Raw genomic sequence first — 14357 nt, forward strand, 5'->3', positions numbered from 1 at the left:
GAGAGAGGCAGAGAGAGAGGAGGAAGCAGGCTCCCCACTGAGCAGAGATCCCGATGCGGGGCTCGATCCCAGGACCCCGAGATCATGACCTGAGCCGAAGGCAGAGGCTTTAACCCACTGAGCCACCCAGGCACCCCTGCAGGAGCCTGTGAACCCTGAAAATTGTGTACAATAGGTGCTTGTGAGCTTTTTGGGAAAAGGAGCTCATAGCCTGATGAAAATTAGGTTCTCAGAAGCGCAGCCATCTTCAAAATACTAGAGACTTGAGGTATAGATCTTTACAATTCACTGCCTACACACTGTAGGGTTTTTGTTTGTTTGTTAAGATTTTGTTTATTTACTTAGGGGAGGGAGAAGCAGACTCCCTGCTGAGCCAGGGCTCTATCCCAGGACCCTGAGATCATGACCTGAGCTGACGTGAGACTCTAAACCGACTGAGCCACCCAGGTGCCCCCCACTTCTTCTAATGTCACCATCCGAGTTTGCTTCGTGCAGTAGTTTGGCTTACCCCTCCCCTTAATCTTTACACCCAAGGTGGGGCGCAAACACACGACCTTGACATCAAGGGTTGCACACTCCACGGACTGAGCCAGCCAGTGGCCCAATTCATGCGGTGGTTTAAGACCTCAGACCAATGGCGTTGGCTGTGATTTGACGGCGGGACTCTGTTGAACAGGAGTTGTAACGGCTGTCCCTTAACACTGGCATTTGGTTGACAGTCATTCCAAAAGCCTGACAAACTGCACCAGGGGAGAGAAGATGGCAGGCCGGGCTTTACTCTGGCCTCACGTCCAGCTTCCCTGTGGCCCCAGAGGGTGGGCGGTGTCCTCGCCCTCCTGCTGACAGCCAGGTCCCTGCGAGGCAAACCCCACACTTCGCAAGTGTCAGATCCCAGGCCGCGCTGCCGCAGGGGGCGCGGTTCCTCACTGTGTAGGACGCAGGGAACCGTCCCGGCCGCCACCAGCGTCATCAGCTGTCACTGTCTTCGGGAGCTAGTTTCCTTTCTAGGCCTTGGGGCTGGCTCTGGAGGTAACAACCGTCATTTCCCGCTGGGATTTCTGCTGCAGTAATTGTGCTTGCCCTTTCTCGAAGGAGACCGGGGGAATTTCCTCCCCGGAGTCGCAGGCGGCTCCCAGGCGGCTGTGGTTCTGTGACCCCACTGGCATCCCAAAGCGGACGTGCTCGGGAGGCTTCCACTTGGCCGGCTGCGGCGGGACGCCTGTGGACCCCCGCCCTGGGAGAGTTACGGGCTCCGGCCTTGGAGAGAGCGAGTCCCTAGAGGTGGGCTGTGGCTCTCACTTTCCCTCGGTTGCGTGTTCTAGAAGGATGCCTAAAACAGAAGAGGCTGACCTCATCCTTACCCCACCCGAAGATTAAGTGAGGATAAGTAGGTAACTAGCAAGCTGTTGCTGACATAGCTAAATTACCTGGCAAAGAATGTTCTTCACGTTCTCTGTCTCTGTCTCACACCCACCCCCCCCACTCCAGAAGAGCAATCTTTTTTCTTTTTTAAGATTTTATTTATTTATTTGACAGAGAGAGAGATCACAAGTAGGCACAGAGGCAGGCAGAGAGAGAGGGGGAAGCAGGCTCCCCGCCGAGCAGAGAGCCCGATGTGGGGCTCGATCCCAGGACCCTGAGATCACAATCTGAGCCAAAGGCAGAGGCTTTAACCCACTGAGCCACCCAGACGCCCCATCTTCAGGATATGTCCTTTAGGACACTGAACGGGACATCCAAATGAGCTAAGAAGGTCCCAGTCTTCCCTTCCCAGAGTGAGTAGCCATTGCCCAGGTGACAACGGGCAAGCAGAGCTCACGCAGTTTCTTGCTGCAAATAAATTCTTCAGCGTCTGCTTCCTGGAGGTAATGAGGAGAATGCCAGCAGGTTTCGAACAGACTTCAGCTGTCTGGGAAACACTTGACGTAATTTCCTGCTCTAGAGAATAGGAGGAGGCCCAGCAAGTTGGAGAGTCTTAACTCCCTTTCTTTATGGTCTCAGATGCCCTTCTCGAAGACTCCTTCGCGACCTGCCCACACGCCCCCCCCCCCCCTCCTGAAACGTCCTGCTCTGGCTCCCGCAGCCCTTCCACTCAGGAATGTTCTTTTTACGAGGGTGGCAAGAATCCTCGTCACTTGGACTTCCCAGTGCATCTGGGCCTGAACTTTGTAAGGAACTTTACAAATAAGCCCTAATGAAGCTTGGAAAGCCCCCGGAGAGGGCTCCTAGCCGTTAGGGACCCGCAGCCAGCTCTGAGGTGGACCGGCCGTTGAGGCCCCTCCGGCAGCCACACAGCAGTTTGCCAACGGAGGCAGTGAGCGAAGCGACCGCTTGAGGTCACCGACACTGCAAGGAGAAAGCAAGTCCGACACCGCGTCATGAACCGCCCTTTCACTTGCTTTTTTGCCACATCCAGTGGGGTTCAGATACTGGGGTTTCAATAGGGTCATTAAGACTTTTGAGCTAGATTTCAGGTAATTGCAAAAAAAAAAAATTAGCAAGTTGAAGATTTAATTTTTTTCTAGTTGTGGCTCAGAAGATTAAGTGGCTCCAGTCCTGATCTCAGGGTCGTGAGATGGAGCCCCATGGTGGGCTCTGCACTCGGCGGGCGGGGGGCTGGGGATCCTCCTTGAGGATTCTCTCTCTCTTTCCCTCTGCCTCCCTCTTCCCCTGCTCATGCTCTCTCTCTGTATCTCTCTCTCAAATAAATAAAAACATTTTTAAAAGATTTTATTTATTTGACAGGCAGAGATCACAAGTAGGCACAGAGGCAGGCAGAGAGAGAGGGGGAAGCAGGCTCCCCGCCGAGCAGAGAGTCCGATGTGGGGCTCGATCCCAGGACCCAGAGACCATGACCTGAGCCGAAGGCAGAGGCTTTAACCCACTGAGCCACCCAGGTGCCCCTCAAATAAATAAATCTTAAATGTTTTTTTAAAATCTAAAGGAACAGTTCTCAGTCAAGGGCAATTTTGCCCCTCAAAGGAACATTTGACAGTCTAGAGACATTCTTGATTGTCACATCTTGGGGAGAGGAATGCTGCCGGCATCTCACTGGGGAGAGGTCAAGGATGTTTGATCCCGTAACATGCAGAACAGACCCCCACAATAAAGAATTATCTGGTCCAAAACGTCAGTCAGTAGGGCCGAGATTGAAAACCTCTGGTCTCAAGTTTCAAAGTGATTCAGCGTCCTTGTGTCCTCTCTCTCAGCCCTTAATCTTATGTTGGTGACCTTTTAGCCCATTCAAATTAGGATCCAAGCTCCTGGGAGCATCATGGGTTCCTGGCTCAGCCCTGTTCTAGATGCATCTGCTGGTGATGACATTCCCCTAAGCCGTGGGGGGTTGGAGACACCCCTGTCACCACCCCATATGTTCCCTGGCAATCAGACGCATTGTGCCTCTAGCACGTGGTCCTTCCAAAAGAGGAACCATTTTTTGCAGAGTTCCCGGGTGGGCCCCCGAGCTTGGAGGTCCTGTTTTCCCTTCCGTGAGGGGAGTGAGGCATTCGTTTCCTCCGGCAGGGCCAATTCCAAGAGCACCTGTTTGTTTCCTCCCTTCTCAAGACCCTACTGCCAGGGAGACCCCAGGCCGTGGCCGTTTGTCCAGCCGTCAGCAGGACACGGCCACAGTGATGCTCAGCCAATAGAAAAATACCAAGGAACTTCAATTCAACCTTTCCTTAACTTAAAAAACTTAAAAACTGTCTTTTCTAGGGGGTGAACCCCTAGGAAACCCTAACCTCACCAGGGAGCCCCCTAGACAACCCCATGCAGCCTCCCCTTCCCCTTGCCACCCTCCCCGCCTTGGCTTCCTCCTCCAAGTCCTGGTGCCTCCCACCCCCGGGTGAGCCCTGGTGACCAGCTCTGGGCAGTGGCCCACCTCATGCCCCCGGTAGACCTTGAAAAGGAGAAAGTCCACCTAGATCTCATCTGATGGGTGCTGTGGACTCTGAAAACTCGCTCTGAAAGCCAGGTGCCTTGGAGAAGGAGCTCTTTCCCTGAGTGGCTGTCCCGGTGGGTCACCTGCTATCGTTAATCAAGACAAACGGGCTCCTAAAGGTGGCCTGACAGCTGTATTCATTTCTCAGGCTGCTGTAACCCGTCACCACTAACCCGTGGCTTCGGCAACAGAAATGTGTTGTCTCCATTCTGGAGGCTACAGATGTGAGGTCAGGGGTGGGCGCGCTCCTTCTGAGGCCAGCAGGGAAGTGTCTGTCCCAGGCCTCTTGAGTATGTCTCCGGACTGGAGATGGTGACAGTAGATGGCTGTCTTCTCCCTGCGTCTCTTCACGTCGGCTTCCCTCTGTGCATTCTCTGCATCCGACTGTCCCTTTCCATAATGACACCGGTCAGACTGGACCTGTGCCCACTCTAATGACCTCATTTTAACTTGATTGCTTCTGTAAGACCCCCTCTCTGGAGGAAGCCGCGTGCTGAGGTCCTCCATGACGTTTTGGGGGAGAAATGATTCAACCCGTAACAACTGAACGCAGTCCATGATCTGGGATTGGATCCTTGACTGAGGAAAAAAAAAATGACAGGGAAGAGATTATTGAGGCAATTAGCAAAATTTGAATATGGACTCTATGTTAGATAATATCAGTGTTACATCTCTTGTTTGGAAATTGTACTGTGGTTGTATAGAAAAGTCTTCTTGGGTGCCTGGGTGGCTCAGTGGGTTAAAGCCTCTGCCTTCGGCTCAGGTCATGATCCCAGAGTGCTGGGATCAAGCCCCGCCATCGGGCTCTCTGCTCAGCAGGGAGCCTGCTCCCCCCGCCCCCCGCCCCTCTCTCTCTGCCTGCCTCTCTGCCTACTTGTTATCTCTGTCAAATAAATAAATAAAATCTTAAAAAAAAAGAAAGAAAGAAAAATCTTCTTCCCTTAGGAGACAACTGGCAGTGTTTAGGGATAAAGGAGCGTGCATCTCGCACCCTAAAGTAATTCAGAGGAAAAATGTTAAAATTATGGGTATATATGGGTTGCCTGGTTAGTTTAGTTGGTAGAACACGTGACTCTTGATCTCAGGGTTATGAGTTTGAGCCCCTTGTTCACTGTAGAGATTACTTTATAAATCTTTAAAAAATTATAAATATAAACGTGAATTGATGTAAAATGTTGGGGTTTGGAAGCCAATGGTCAAGAAAAAAATTCTTGGGTGTTTTGATTAAAGCACAGGGGCAGGACCCATGGGCAGAAAGAGCCCATTATATATTTTCAAGTTGGGAGGGGGTCAGGGATAGCCTAAGTCTCTAAGGAATTTGGAAGCAAGGTTTCCAGGACCTCGAGGGTCTTGGTGTTGTTAGGAAAATGTCATTTACTACAGTCTAGTAAAACCTTAGTCATGAGACCCTTCAGATGTGTATCAGTGGGCCATATGCTTGGAGGATGATTTCCAACATGTATCTTGGGGGGTAAGAGATAAAGGAAGTTTCCAAAGGGATTTTTATAGGATCCTGGAGGTGGGGTTAAGCTAAGGTTGCCTTTTGCCTCCAGCAACGTAACTAACATGAGGCAACTTAGGTCCTTGAGGACTTGTCTCGAGGACTTGTCTCAAGGACTTGTCAATGGGCTGCAAAAGAAATTTAATTTTTTCTGGATTCCTTTTGCCTTTGGTCTCCACATCACAAATTATATGTTCATATATAGCATGCCTATATGCTATATATGTTATGTGTAGTATATAAAATTATATATATAAATTATATACATATATAATCTGCACTAATGTGGCAAAATGGTCTTTGTATTACTCTTCTGAATTTAGAATTAATTCAAGATTAAAAATTGAAAAAAAAAAAAAACAAACCAACACTACAGTGGTTGACTTTCTTTACAGCAGATAGTTCCTTTTCTTCTCTCCAGATTATTCTGAGCTCTCTGCACGTAGAATTTTAGGAGGTGAACATTGTTCATTCTCAACAGGAAGCTCATAGTTTTGCTTCTGAAAAATGAAGACTTCTTGGAACCCTGGTTTTCCATTTGGTAGTAAGGCATTGATGGAGTGCCCCGTGCACAGACTGCCCCCTCCGCCCAACCCTGCACAGGGTGGCCTTGCTGGGAGGCGGAGTGATGTGTCTGGGGAGAATGGTTGCCACCCACAACCTGAGCTCCTGACCCGTCATGGCCAACTTCCCATGCTGGGCCATTACACTGGGCTGGTATGCACTCCTCTGCCCACCTCGAGGGGACAGTGACCTGCACTGCAAGCCTTCGGGCTTTCATAAGGGCAGTGGGCAGTAGGGAGATGAGTTGAATGCCTTAAATCCTTGGGTCACCTTCTCAGAGGTGGTGGTCCTCCTGGGGTAACCCCTGGGAGCTTCATTCATTCTGTAATCTGAGCTAAGTGGTCTGGGAAATCACAAGGAGCCATGGGGAAATCAAGGGTCAGACCCTTAACCCACTAAGTCACCAGGCGCCCCCAGAGGTATCTTTTTAAAGCACAAATCGCACCGTATCCACTGTTTAATACTTTCCATGGCTTTCTATCACACTTAGAATAAAACTCACTATAGCCTGTAAGTCTGTCCATAAACTGGCACCCAGCTGGTATGTTTGTCTACTCCTTCTTCTCACATACTTTCCCAAGCTCACTCTGCTCTAGCTCTACTGGCCTCATTTCTAGTCCTCAAACTGTCCAACCTTGTTGCTGCCACAGGATCTTTGCTCATGCTGTTTCCTATTCCTGCAGGAGTCTCTGCTCCTATCTTCCTATAGCTCATTTCTTCTATTCATTAGGTCTTGCCTCAAATGTTACCTCCTCCAAAGGCCTTCCATCACATCACCCCTTTCCCTAACCACTCTTTACTTTGTTTCGTTTTGCAATACTATTTACTCCTTCTCTTACTAGAAAAAAACTTGTTTAAAATTTATTTTTTTTTTAACATTGTATTTATTTATTTGAAAGAGAGAGAGCACAAGCAGGGGGAGTGGCAGGTGGAGGGAGAAGCAGGCTCCGCACTGAGCAAGGAGCCCAACACGGGGCTTGATCCCAGGACCCTGGGATCATGACCTGAGTCAAAGGCAGATGCTTAACCAGCTGAGCCACCCAGGCACCCCAGAAAAAGTCTTATTTATAGGCCAAATTAAAAAAATCTCATTGGCTTGGGCACCTGGGTGTCTCAGTTGTTAAGTGTCTGCCTTTGGCTCAGGACATGATCTCAGGGTCCTGGGATCGAGCCCCACATCGGGCTCCCTGCTCAGCGGGAAGTCTGCTTCTCCCTCTCCCACTCCCGCTGCCCGAGTTCCCTCTCTCCCTGTGTCTCCCTCTGTCAAATAGATAAATAAAATCTTTTAAAAAAAATCTCAGTGGCATAAACACAAAAAGGATTAGTTCTTGCTCATATCACTTTTTTTTTTAAGATTTTATTTATTTATTTGACAGATAGAGATCACAAGTAGGCAGAGAGGCAGGCAGAGAGAGAGAGAGAGGAGGAGGCAGGTTCCCTGCTGAGCAGAGAGCCGGATGTGGGGCTCAATCCCAGGACACTGGGACCATGACCTGAGCTGAAGGCAGAGGCTTTAACCCACTGAGCCACCCAGGCGCCCCCTCATATCACTTTCTGATGCAGGTTGGAGAGAGAGAGAGTGAGTGTGTGTGTGTGTGTGTGTGTGTGTGTGTAGGAGCTGTGCTCCACATTCTCATGGAGGGAATTAGGCTTCTTCTATCTATTGGCTCCATCACTTTCTAGAGGTTTCTCATCTGATGAAGCAAAGAGGGAAGAGAGAAAGAACATGGGTGACCACAGGTAGGTCCTTATGGACCAGGCCTGGCAGTCCCGTTCTTCACCTCTGCCCACATTTCACCCGCCAGAACTCCATGACATGCTCTCTTCTTACTCCCCAGGGGTCTGGGAAGTGTAGCTGAGTGGTGTGTCCAGGAAGAAGAGGAGAACACAGACATTTGCATGCACGGTGTTTTACTTTGCCCTCATCCAGTACCTACAACAGTGCCAGGCACATGATATGCACAAAGTAATCATTCACACACTAGACCCACACCACACACACACACACACACACACACACACACACAAACACGATGCTACCATTTTTGTAATAATTTGGGGAGTAATGAAGGGAAGGCACGTATTGGTCAGGGAGTCAGCCCTGCAGGGGACGAATTCCCAACACTGGCAGCTGGGAGGGTGTCTGGCATTGGGTGCAGGGGCTGGAAGCGACAGCCTTGGGGCCCTGGCGGGATCACCTACATGCCGGGACCTTGGGTGGGACACTCACCCTCTCTGGAACTCACTGTGCCTCCCTGTTAACACAGCCAGTGGTCCCTGGCCCAGGGGCTGCTGTAAGGGGCAGAGGGCTTGCTGTAGGCAAGGGGACAGGAGGACTGCCCGGCGCCCGGTGAGTGCCTCGGGGAGCTTGGCCATTATCACCCTTGTCGGGCCATCTTTTTCCTCTGGAAAGACTGGGTTCCGAGACAGACATGTTTGCAAAAGGTAAAGGAAACAAGTGTCTCTGTCCTTTTAATAATTTTATTTTCCTTTTTTGCAAGCCCACTTGCCCTTGTCCTGACACTTATTCTGGGCCTCAGTTTCCCGGCTGTGGGTCATCTTCCCTGCCCTCTCCTTTGTCCTCTTCTCAGGCTCTTCTGTCACCTTCCCCTCTCCACACCAGTTAGTAAATAGCGAGGAACCAAATGCCCAATCAGGCCTCAATTCAACCCATCCCGCCAGCTCTGTCCTAATTCTCGAATTAAAGGGGCTGCCGTAGGTCCTCATCCCATCAGAGGGCTCAAACCTCCCGCCTGCCAGGACCCGCCGCCACCCCACACCTCACTCACCACACCCTGAAACCAGCCTCTGAGGCCAGACACTTGAGCTCTGAGCTTTGAAAGTTTTAACAGGAAAAAAATAAACCCACCTCCCTGCCACCTGAAACATCTAAAACACCAAGGTGAAGAGCAATGGCGTTTCTCAAACTTCCGGCATGTCACCTACCCCAGGGTTCCAGATCGGGCTGTGAAAGCGATCCAGACCCCCAAACCGCACCATGTGGCACCACGTTCCTCCAAATGGACTCAACCCCCCAGGACCTCTAAAGATGCACCGTGAGTTGACAATGAATTCTTTTGGTTTTACATAGGAAGTGAGGAAAAAAACCACAGTTCTTATAATGGTCTAAAAATCAGAAAATAGAAGCTTTTGGTTAAAAACATGCGTTTCCCCCGCCTTCCCCCCATGGTGGGTTAATATTTTGAATGTGGATACAGGGCGTGGGGCTGGCTGTTTATTTTTTTATTTTATTTTTCTTTTTTTAAAGATTTTTTATTTATTTGACAGAGAGATCACAAGTAGGCAGAGAGGTAGGCAGATAGAACCCAACGTGGGGCTCAATCCCAGGACCCTGAGATCATGACCTGAGCTGAAGGCAAAGGCTTAACCCTCTGAGCCACCCACGTGCCCCGGGGCTGGCTGTTTAAAACAACATGGGAGGTACTGAGTTCTGTGTGTTACAGCGGAGGGAGGTGTTTGTGGAAAGCCTTGGGCTTCCACCCAGCCGGAAAAACCACCACAGGGAGGCAGTAGAGCTCAGTGGTTAAAAGTAAAGCCTCTGAAAGCTGAAGGTTGGAGTTTGGAATCTGACTCTAGTACTTAATAGCTGTGTGACCTCCTGAAAGTTACTTAACTGCTCTGTGTCTCACTTTCCAACTCAGCAAAATGGGAGGAAACTACCATCTAAACCTGAAGGATGTTTTAAGGGTGAATGAGCTAAATAGTTTAACAAGTAAGCTCTCAATTAGTTTAAAAAAGCAGGAGTTTAAGGCAGGGGCAAAAAAAAATGCAGATAGGTCGATGCATAGATAGGCATTTTTTGTTTTGTTTTGTTTTTGAGAGCGCAATATTTTTAAGGCTGCGCAAAATGCTTTAACCCCAAAAGCTCCAAATAGTTACTCAAAGAGCCTGTCTCCAGTCCTCACCTACAGTCACATCCCTTTCTGGTCATGAAGCAGATCTCAAGAATGGCTTTAGAGTCGCCACGACCCCCCACAATGTTCTTCTTCTAGCTTCCTTGTCAGGCAAAGGATGTATAATTTGTTCCATTTCACTCTTGGGTGTGACAAGCATTCTCTTAGCCCTGGTTGACTGTACACACACACACAAATAATTTATATAATTGTCTTGTTATATGTAATAAAGTTATGATATAATATGATACATTAAAATTACATACCAATTTTATCTTTTTTAAATTTAGGATTTTTTTTTAAGATTTTACTTATTAATTTGACAGACAAAGATCACAAGCAGGCAGAGAGGAGGAAGCAGACTCCCTGCTGAGCAGAGAGCCCAATGCAGGGCTCAATCCCAGGACCTTGGGATCATGATCTAAGCTGAAGGCAGAGGCTTTAACCCACTGAGCCACCCAGGTGCCCCTTTAAATTTAGGATTTCACAGAGGTGGGAAGGCTACTTTTTCTGCTTTATTTGGTTGTTGCTGTTCCTCAAGTTTCAGAAAAAGAGCTTAAAGTGAAAGCTTTCAGTGTTGATCACATTGAGTAGGGTCCAAATGGGGGTTTTGAGGGGAGATCGTGGCTGGTGATTAAGTGGGTGATTGATAACATTTGGGGAGAAGGAGAAGGCTAATTAGGTGTGGTGGGATCTGGGGGATCAGAGGAGAGGAATTAAGGCTTAATTACCTGATTGGATCATGGTTCCATCTACAGGTTGGCTGGTTGTTAGGAGTGGACTTGTGAAAGGAAGTGAGAGAAACCAAGTGGGTGATCCTCTTTCTCTCCCAAAAGCCTGGGTAGATCAAGGTTGACCTTGAATCCTGGCAACTTCTCAGCTGCTTAGAAGGAATTTTTTAGGGCTGGAGAGATTCCAAATGAGAGCTAATATTCCTAATGGTGAACATTCACTCGGCATTTCTCCTGCACCGAGTACAGCCCTTATATACTCAAACCTCTCAGGAAAGCCTCATTACACTCTATGAGTTGGGTGGGGTCCATTTTTACAGATGCGAAAACAAAGGCACAGGGAGGTCATGTGATCTGCCAAGGGGCAGCCGGCTTCTTCGGTTTCAGCTTCTCCAAAGGACCAAGAGAGGTGGTGTCCCAGAGCCCAGACTCTTTGGCTCTGCAGACCTGGCTCCTGGTGTGGGCTCTGCAATGGACAAGCGTGCCCAGCAGAGCTGGGTGGCTCCCCATGGACACCCAGGAGGGTGTGGGGAAGAGTAAGCTGGTGGCATCCGGTGAAGAAGCCATGTCCTTTCTTTAGTGGGAGGGCACCAATAGGGAGGCCGGGCGGGGAAGCTGAGGGCTACTAGCAGGGATGCTGGGCCTCAGAACTCTCCCCAGAATGAATCAGCACTCTTCCAGCAGCTGCTGGTTTTTGAAGAGGAAAGATCTAATGCTGGGCAGAGGAAGGACTGGAACTGACAGTTTTTGTTTTTTTGTTAAAAGATTTTATTTATTTGACAGAGATCACAAGTAGGCAGAGAGGTAGGCAGAGAGAGAGGGAGGGGGAAGCAGGCTCCCTGCTGAGCAGAGAGCCAGATCCCATGAACGAAGGCATAGAGATTAACCCGCTGAACCACCCAGGAGCCCCATGGAGCTGACAGTTTTAAAAGCTGCTTCCCTGAGGTGCGTCCCTTCAAGCCAACACTGTTTTCTGAGGCTTTTACATGAGCGTGGGAAGGAAACTAGTAGATACCACAAACATCCCCTGACAGGCATTACCTCTCTCAATTCCCTCAAACACCTGGGAGGCAGAAGCAAGGATTCCACCTCTAGAGAGAAAGAAATGGCGTTTCAGAGAGGTTGAGGAAGCTTCCTAGAGTCACACAGCCACCAAATAGCGAAACTGGAAAGTGAATTGTCCTGTCAGTCCCCTGCTTAATTATTGCCAGGGATGGGACTGATTGCTGGTACAAAGCCAGCAAGAAAAATAGCTGTGACCCCCTCACCCCCCAAGACTTTTAGTATCCAATCGAAGAGCTGAGCCTGATATCCAAATAACCAACAGGAGTCGCAGGCTTCGGTCAAAAACTTTCTGGAGCTGACTCTGCTTTTCATTCAGTGACTCTCATTGGCTAACCATGGCCCTGTGAGGAAGAAATCATCGTTCCCACTTTACAGGTGGGGCAATTGGGTCTCAGAGAAGTTAAGAAAGTTGCTTAAGATTCCCCAGCAATCGGTTGTCCCTTCCCAGCCAAGGGAGGCACCATGAGAAGAACAAACAATCCGCGTGGGTGGGGGTGGTTACATCTGGTGTGTGTGGAGCTCCAGCCTCATTCCAGGCCTGAAGTGAGTCATCTGCACGTCCCAGAACCAGCCCCTCTGGACCCACGGCTGTTTTGTACATTAGGCAGAGCTGAGCCCAGATAATGTGGTTCTAAGCAGAGAAGATGGCCTCCTTCCAACCACGTCCTCTCTGCAGGCCCTTGGGAGCTGGCCAGGCCCGGTGACCCATGGAAGGGGTGATGCTGTGCCCTGGTGTCCAAGCAGCAGGGCTTGGCCAAGTCTGCTGGGCTCCTTCCAGCTCAGAAACCCATTTGCTTTTACCCGTCAATGTGAACCAGATGTGGGGCACCTCCACTCTGCAGGGCAGAGGCCACTTCTGGAGGCCCCTGACCACCCGGCCCCCCAGCCCCACAGCATCTGGGGAGGGGGCTCACTGAAGCAGCGGTTGGTAGCCCAGCCCCCTTTCCTCCCTCCTGCTCCTTGCACCCCCGTCCCATTCCTCATGGCACCCCTGCCTCTTCCCTCCCCACCAACAGGAAATGACACTGGACAGATCTCAAAAGTCCATATGTCTTGGACAGTCTCTCTAGGAATTTTCTGGGCCTCTAGTTTGCTCTATGTGTCATGTCCTTTCCACTCAGCACTTAAAAAAAAAAAATAGGAAAAAGGAAAATAAGAGTGAGTGTCCTTCTCCCCAGGGCTCCCTTACCTTGATCTTGGCCAAGAAATGTCGTGTCTGTATGTGCTGGTGGATTCGGGGAGATTGTAATCTGTTACTCTCATTATTGATTTTGATAATTATTCCCCGTGTGGCCAGTAGGAGTCCTCAAGCTAATTGCTGTGTCCTTTTGTCAGGCCTGTCATTCTCTGAGCTTTCTAGCACAAGATGTTCTAGGCTCATCTCGTGCTTTTCCTGTCCCAGCCCTGGGAAATCAGTCATTCCTCCAAGGACCCTGGTTCATTTTAGTGCGGATGGTGTTTAGGAGCTGAGATCTCAATGCTGGGTGTGGTCATTGCTGCCAGGGTGAGTCCTCTCTTTTCCTCTTGGGGGAGAAAATAAGGGAATGTAGATGTGTATACACGTCCAGATACAGCAGAACACATACAACATGACATACAGACAATCACAGCCAGGTATATCGACGTCTACTTATTTAAACGCATTACGGTAAAATACTCAGAACATAAAGTTTACCATCTTAACCATTTTCAGGGGCATTAAGAACCCTCACTTGTATAACCCTCTCCCCCATCCCTTCCCAGATATCCTCATCTTGCCAAAACTCTATCTAGTAAATTCTCATCTCTATAATTCCTTTTATATCTCTATATACTGAAAGAGTTCCCACCAATATGAGTTCACACCAGTGTGTCTGATTTCCATCCAACACCACAGGCTTTGTCCCAGTCTTCTTCCCTTTCTGTATTTATAACTCTGTTCTTGGACAGTGAGGATTTCCCCTCCCCGCCTGGGCTCTGGCTCTCTACTCCAGGCTGTACCTGCATGGACAGTCTTCCTACCCTTCTCGGGCTCTGAATCCATTTGTCAGGCCACCAGCACACTGTGTGGGCACCCACTCGGGTCACCAGGGCTCCTTACCACCTTCAACTAGGGACACCTACCTAGCTCTGTCTCACCTAAGGTTTTAGATTGAATTATTCCAGAAAGGAAGGAGAAGGGGAAAAGGATATAAAGAAGAGCTATTAGTCCCATCATTTTAAAGATTTATTTGTTTATTTGAGAGAAAGAGAGCAGCATGGGAGGGGCAAAGGGAGAAGGAGAGAGAGAATCCAAAGCAGGCTCCATGCCCAGTGTGGAACCAAACTCGGGGCTTGATCTCACGACCCTGAGATCATGACCTGAGCCAAAATCAAGAGTCAGACGCTCAATGAACTAAGCCACCCAAGCGCCCCAGTCCCATGATTTTTAAACTAAATGACACAGACTTCATTCAGTTCTCATCAGACTACCACTGGCCTTTTTCCATTACAGGATCCAATCCAGGATACCATCTTGCACAGAGTTGTCCAGTCTCCTCCAACCTGTGACAGTTTCTGAGTCTATCCTTGTGTTTCTGTATCTTGATACTTTTGAAGAGTATACTCTGCTATTTTGTATAATGTTCCTCAATTTGAGCTCATTTGATATTTTCTCATGACTA

General features: G+C 49.2%; 1 long non-coding RNA gene across 1 annotated transcript; it reads right to left on the reverse strand.

Moving 5' to 3' along the window:
• Positions 1 to 4397: 4397 nt before the first annotated feature.
• LOC116875495 lies at positions 4398 to 12964 on the reverse strand. The gene is made up of 3 exons (XR_004384200.1): positions 12905 to 12964; positions 8236 to 8240; positions 4398 to 4519 (listed from the first exon to the last, which is right to left on the reverse strand). It is a non-coding gene; the product is annotated as an uncharacterized LOC116875495 (long non-coding RNA).
• Between the last annotated feature and the right edge of the window lie 1393 nt (positions 12965 to 14357).

This window comes from Lontra canadensis, unplaced genomic scaffold (genome assembly GCF_010015895.1).
Source record: "Lontra canadensis isolate GAN:19392208 unplaced genomic scaffold, GSC_riverotter_1.0 scaffold41, whole genome shotgun sequence".
In the NCBI taxonomy this organism is placed as follows: domain Eukaryota; kingdom Metazoa; phylum Chordata; class Mammalia; order Carnivora; family Mustelidae; genus Lontra; species Lontra canadensis.